General features: G+C 44.0%; 1 non-coding gene across 1 annotated transcript; it reads right to left on the reverse strand.

The window, feature by feature from the left end:
* Positions 1–486: 486 nt before the first annotated feature.
* Positions 487–560, reverse strand: TRNAI-AAU (transfer RNA isoleucine (anticodon AAU)). The gene has a single exon. It is a non-coding gene; the product is annotated as a tRNA-Ile (tRNA).
* Positions 561–7,075: the final 6,515 nt, after the last annotated feature.

Raw genomic sequence — 7,075 nt, forward strand, 5'->3', positions numbered from 1 at the left:
CCAGATTTCGAGCAAATGCGAATAAAAGGAGCGGATTACAGAGACGGCGCTTTTTGTTTGCATTATCAAGAGGCATTATTTTTTAAAAAACAAGATCTTTTAATTGAAGGCGTTGCTAAAGGCAAGATAAAAAAAAACAAAACACCACTCGGTCGCAACGGGATGAAATGGGGTGAAAAACCTTGAGTATTCCAACTTGATTAGCTTCCATTTCCATAGCTGGCTGTTAGAATGTCTGTAGCGAAATAAAGCCCAGACGCGTTTTGCTTAACCCGTGGAGCTAAGATTTCATGTTTGTTTTGTTATTGTAAGGGTAATTTTTACACCCAGCATATTTCGCTAGGATCTTCTTACATGCCGTTATTCTTTTTTCTAAAATTAACAAGTTACCCTTTCATGTGTAAACGTAGTTTAGAAGCGTTTTGTGGGTTATTTGTTTCACGATAGTTTAACAAGTATTCTCTTGAGAAGCAAAACGCTACTTCGTGGCCCGTACGGGGATCGAACCCGCGACCTTGGCGTTATTAGCACCACGCTCTAACCAACTGAGCTAACCGGCCGTTCGGGAAAGCTCTTCGCTGCACAATTGTTTCTGCCAATGACGGAGGGTAAATTGTCAAGATTTTAGTACATGGAAAATAGTAATTATATTTGTTACACGTTTCACTTCTTTAAATCACAGATTTATTTTTCACTGTAAAACTAAGCAGCTCTGATCTACATGTTCAATATGATCTCTCTGACAGAGTGTGAAACAGGTTTTTTTTAACAGCAATTACCAAAAAGGGCAAAAGGAAAAGAAATCAGGTATAATTTAGTAATCAGTACCTCAATTAATGCATGTCTATCAAATCACCACATTTATATAGCATCGTCCATAGACATGCCACCATATTGTTGTTTTTTATAGCTGGAGAACAATGATGAACTGTGCACAGTTGAATTGATATTCACAGCTGGAGACAGCTCCGAAAATTGGATTTTTAAAAATCCCCATTAGACCCCATTAAACAGAGTCTGCATTGTCTCAATATGTGAAGCAGTTGCAGAGATCTAGCAAATTGGAACATAATGCTGGGGACACAATTCACAACAAACTGAAGATGAAATTTTTATGGTCCTAGTTTTGCAAATGGGACAACTTCTGCAGGAGTGATTCAACATTAGCATGTTAATTTTTTCAAAGGTCACTGTAGCGCCCATTTCAAGATAATTTGTAATCCTGACACTTTTATTTATACAGATTTTTTTAAGAGTAACTTGGTTTTTCTCCATCTGGAAAATATGGTAGCCCCCTCTCCCAAGATCTGCTACTAAACCAAACTTGGATTTAAACTAAGATACAACAACAACAACAACAGTGTGCTCGCTCCTACACATATTCCAAGTACAATGGGAATGAATGTTCCCTCAGTCTGTCGTGTAGCATGTCAGTTCTAGTGACCCCATTTGCTTTGAATTATGTCCCATGAACTTCAACAGAATTTATTTCCAAATGTGTGCTTTAGATAACAGCTTGGATGTGAACATGGAAAAGGGGTTAGCTGAATCGTGGACTACACTTCTGTTTCAGTGACAGTGAGGCTTTGTTAGCTGTCTGTCCGTAGGGCTGCAATCCTATATGCATTTTTCTGGGAGTAAGTGTCATAAAACACAATGGGGCTTACATCTAAGTAAGTATGCACAGGATTACAACCGTAGGTCACAGTGGTGTAGTGGAGCCAGGGCTCACAAGGTCAAATTTAATTAACTAGTTTTAAGCCACCCAAAACCAAAGTCTTCTGGGTGGTGTACAATACATTTAAAACATACAGAACAAATATTAAAACACACAAGAATAAAGCCAAGATAAAACCAGCAGCAAACAAGAAAACCATTACAGTATCATAAAAACAATTAAATCCAGCAGCAGAATAAAGTACTAAAAGCAGTTCTTAAAATGCCTGGGAGAATAAAAAGGTCACCTGACACTGAAAAGACCATAAGGTAGGCACCAGGTGAGCCTCTCTGGAGAGAGCATTCCATAATGGGGTGCCACCACTGAAAAGGCACTTTCTCGGGTATCCGTCTGCCTTGAAGCACCAGGACTTTTTAATTAGCAGGGTCATCTGCCAGCCCTCTATTCCCTATGAACTTTGCTGCAATCCTCACAGTAACTGGTGGGAAAATCGATTTTCCCAGCAACAATACAGTGTTTTAAGCTATTGTAATGGAAAGTATTTTGGGAAGTTGTTGTTTATTCGTTCAGTCTCTTCCAACTCTTCGTGACTTCATGGACCAGCCCACGCCAGAGCTTCCTGTCGGCTGTCGCTACCCCCAGCTCCCCCAAGGTCAAGTCCGTCACCTCCAGAATATCATCTATCTAGCCCTAGGTCGGCCCCTCTTCCTTTTGCCTTCCACTTCCCTAGCATCAGCATCTTCTCCAGGGTATCCTGTCTTCACATTATGTGGCCAAAGTACTTCAGTTTTGCCTTTCATATCATTCCCTCAAGTGAGCAGTCTGGCTTTATTTCCTGGAGGATGGACTGGTTTGATCTTCTTGCAGTCCAAGGCACTCTCAGAATTTTCCTCCAACACCACAGTTCAAACGCATCTATCTTCCTTTGCTCAGCCTTCCTTATGGTCCAGCTCTCACAGCCATAGGTTACTACACGGAATACCATTGTTTTAACTATGCGGACCTTTGTTGTCAGTGTGATGTCTCTGCTCTTAGCTATTTTATCAATATTTGTCATTGCTCGCCTCCCAAGAAGTAAACGTTTTCTGATTTCCTGGCTGCAGTCAGCGTCTGCAGTAATCTTTCAGCCTAGAAAGACAAAGTCGGTCACTGCCTCCACGTTTTCTCCCTCTATTTGCCAGTTATCAATCAAGCTGGTTGCCATAATTTTGGTTTTTTTGAGGTTTAACTGCAACCCAGCTTTTGCACTTTCTTCTTTCACCTTCGTCATGAGGTTCCTCAGCTCGTCCTTGCTTTCAGCCATCAAAGTGGTATCATCTGCATATCTGAGATTGTTAATGTTTCTTCCAGCGATTTTAACTCCAGCCTTGGATTCATCAAGCCCAGCATGTCGCATGATGTGTTCTGCGTACAGGTTGAATAGGTAGGGTGAGAGTATACAACCCTGCCGTACTCCTTTTCCAATCTTAAACCAGTCCGTTGTTCAGTGGTCTGTTCCTACCGTTGCTGCTTGTTCGTTATACAGATTCCTCAGGAGGCAGACCAGATGACTTGGTATCCCCATACCACCAAGAACTTGCCACAATTTGTTATGATCCACACAGTTAAAGGCTTTAGAATAGTCAATAAAACAGAAATAGATGCTTTTCTGAAACTCCCTGGCTTTCTCCATTATCCAGCGGATATTGGCAATTTGGTCTCTAGTTCCTCTGCCTTTTCTAAACCCAGCTTGTACATCTGGCAATTCTCGTTCCATGAATTGCTGGAGTCTACCTTGCAAGATCTTGAGCGTTACCTTACTGGCATGTGAAATAAGTGCCACTGTTCGATAGTTTGAACATTCTTTAGTGTTTCCCTTTTTTGGTATGCGGATATAAGTTGATTTTTTCCAATCTGGTAGCCATTCATGTGTTTTCTAAATTTGCTGGCATATGGCATGCATCACCTTGACAGCATCATCTTGCAATATTTTAAACAGTTCAGCTGGGATACCATCATCACCTGCTGCCTTGTTATTAGCAACGCTTCTCAAGGCCCATTCAACCTCACTCTTCAGGATGTCTGGCTCTAACTCACTGACCACACCATCAAATCTATCCCCGATATAATTATCCTTCCTATACAGATCTTCTGTATATTCTTGCTACCTTTTCTTGCTCTCTTCTGCTTCTGTTAGGTCCTTGCCATCTTTGTTTTTGATTGTACCCGTTTTTGCCTGGAATTTACCTCCGATGTTTCTAATTTTCTGGAAGAGGTCTCTTGTCCCTCCTATTCTATTATCTTCTTCCACTTCCGCGCATTGCATGTTTAAAAATAATTCCTTATCTCTTCTGGCTAACCTCTGGAATTTTGCATTTAATTGGGCATATCTCCCCCTTTCATGGTTGCCTTTTGCTTTCCTTCTTTCTTGGGCTACTTCCAGTGTCTCAGCAGACAGCCATCTTGCCTTCTTGGTTTTCTTTTTTTGGGGACGTTTTTTGTTGACGCCTCCTGAACAGTGTTGCGAACTTCTGTCTGTAGTTCTTCCGGGACCCTATCTGCTAAATCTAGTCCCTTAAATCTATTCTTCACCTCCACTGCCTATTCATGAGGAATATTAGTGAGCTCATATTCTAACTGCTCTGTGGGTCTTCCCTATTCTCTTTAGTCTGATTCTAAATTGTGCAATAAGAAGTTCGTGATCTGAACTACAGTCAGCTCCAGGTCTTGTTTTTACCGACTGTATAGATGTCCGCCACCTTTGGCTACAAAGGATGTAGTCAATCTGATCTCAGTGTCGACCATCTGGTGAAGTCCATGTGTAAAGTCGTCTCTTAGGTTGTTGGAAGAGAGTGTTTGTTATGCACAGTGAGTTGTCTTGGCAAAATTCTATCAGCCTATGTCCCGCATCATTTTGTTCTCCCAGATCATGCTTGCCTGTAATTCCAGGTGTCATTTGACTACCCACCTTAGTATTTCAGTCTCCTGTAATGAAAATAACATCTTTGTTTGGCGTATTATCCAGTAGGTGCTGCAGATCCTCACAGAACTGATCTACTTCTGCTTCTTCAGCATCTGTGGTTGGGGCGTATATTTGGATCACTGTGATGTTAAATGGCTTACCTTGAATTCGAATTGTGATCATTCTGTTGTTTTTTGGATTGTATCCAAGCACTGCTTTAGCCACTTTATTATTTATGAAAGCTACTCCATTTCTTCTGTGGTCCTCTTGTCCACAGTAGTAGATCTGGTGGTCATCTGATGTGAAGTGGCCCATTCCAGTCCATTTCAGTTCACCAACACCCAAAATGTTTATATTTAATCTTGACATCTCCCCAGTAACCACATCCAATTTGCCCTGGCTCATAGATCGTACATTCCAGGTTCCTATGGTGTGTTGGTCTTTAGAACATTGGATTCGCCGTTCACCACCAGTATCGTCGGCCGCTAGCCATCCTTTCGGCTTTGAGCTGGCTGCGTCATCACATCTGGGGCTAGTTGAACTTATCCTCTGTTCCTCCCTGGTAGCATTTTGACCATCTTCCGACCTGGGAGTCCCATCTTCCAATGGTATACCGACATATCTCTGGTTGTACTGATCCATTAAGTTTTCACGGCAAGTATACTGGAGTGGGTTGGCATTACCTTCCCCAGGGATCATATTTAGTCTTACTTCTCTGCCATGACCTTCCCATCTTGGGTGTCCCTTCACGGTTTAGCTCATGACATCATTGAGGTACTCCAGCACCACATCCTTTGCTGGGAAGACTTTTGGGAAGACAGTCTTAAATGGGTAATTAAGACCCATTAGCTTTACAAAAGACTAATAGAAGTCTGGATTTTTGGAGTCTCCTAAATACTATGGAGGGGCCGCGGTGGCTTAGTGGTTAAGATGCTGAAATGCAGACTGGAAGGTCGGCAGTTCAAGAGCAGAGTGCCGCATGACGGAGTGAGCTCCCATCTTCAGTCCCAGCTTCTGCCAACCTAGCAGTTCGAAAGCAAGAAATTGCAAGTAGATAAACAGGTACTGCCTTGGCGGGAAAGGTAACAGCGTTCCGTGCGCCTCGGTGTTCAGTCATGCCGGCCACATGACCACGGAAGCATCTTCGGACAGCGCTGGCTCTTCGGCTTAGAAACGGGGATGAGCACCGCACCCTAGAGTCGGACAAGACTGGATGGGGACACCTTTACCTTTAAAAAAAAAAAATACTATGGAACTCTCATGATGAGCCCCTGCAGATCAAAAGTTACCACTACACCACTGATTGTAATCCTATACGTTTTTATGTATTTTATTGCTATGCGCCCTGAAAGGCAGCCAAGAAAATTTTAAAATAAATATAATTTACCTTGGAGTAAGCCCCACTAAACACAGTTCCAAGTAAACAGGCACATGATTGCAGTTAGGCTACAATCTTATTCACAGTTACATGGAAGTAAGTTCCACTGAACACAATGGGGTTTACATCTGAGTAAACACGCATAGGATTGCACTGCCAGCTTCTTGACCCAAAAGTCACTGTTTCAAGGATGGACTTTAGTTCTTAAAAGTTCAGATACTACGTGCGTTAACATTGCAGAATATCTTTCCCCATTTTGTTGTTTTTACAGCGCAATCCTATGCATGGGAAGCTGCCTTATACTGAGCCAGATCCTTGGTCCCATCTAGCCCAATGTCGTCGACAGGCTCTCCAGAGTAGGTGTTTTTCGAGGCCTACCTGGAGATACTGGGAACTGAACCTGGGACCTTCCGCCTGCAAACCAGCTGAGCGGGGGCCCTTCCCACAAGCTTCGTCAAAATTAATTCTCGCTGTTTTCAACGGGGCTTACTTCCAGGTAAGTACAGTATTGCAGCCTTGGTGTATTTTACCTGATACATGCACAGCCCAGGCCTACGCAGAAGCAAGCCAGAGCGCTTCGGGCATAGAAACGTAAGAAATAAAACATAAACTAAACTACGCTTCACTGAGTTCAGTGGGGTCTCACGACCAGGTTAAGGGTGCGCAGGGCTGCACCTTACAGCGTAATCCTGAACGTTTTTACCCAGAGGGTTGTACCCAGCGTTAGTCCTACTTAGAGCAGACCCATTGAAATGAATGGGGCTGCAGACTAACATTGGACGCAACCCATTGGAGACAACGCAGGCCCCACCGCGCTCCAGCAGGCTGACTAACGCGCACAGCCCGGGGCAGCAGAGCCGGCGCCCCGCGGCCTCGCGCGAACGAAAGGGCCGGGGAAGCGGCGGCTTCCGAGGGAGGCCGCGGCGACTACGCCTGCGCACGGAGGAAAACGGGGCTGGGGAGGAGGGCGAGGAGCGGGCCGACGGCACGCATGCGCGGCTGGCGAGCCCGCAAGCATGAAGACCGCCCTGCGCTTGCCGCAGTCAATAGGAGAGGGCGGAGGTGAGCCACTGCGCTT

Source organism: Heloderma suspectum, chromosome 1, assembly GCF_057233095.1.
Source record: "Heloderma suspectum isolate Gila_16-S chromosome 1, 16-S_ref, whole genome shotgun sequence".
NCBI lineage: Eukaryota > Metazoa > Chordata > Lepidosauria > Squamata > Helodermatidae > Heloderma > Heloderma suspectum.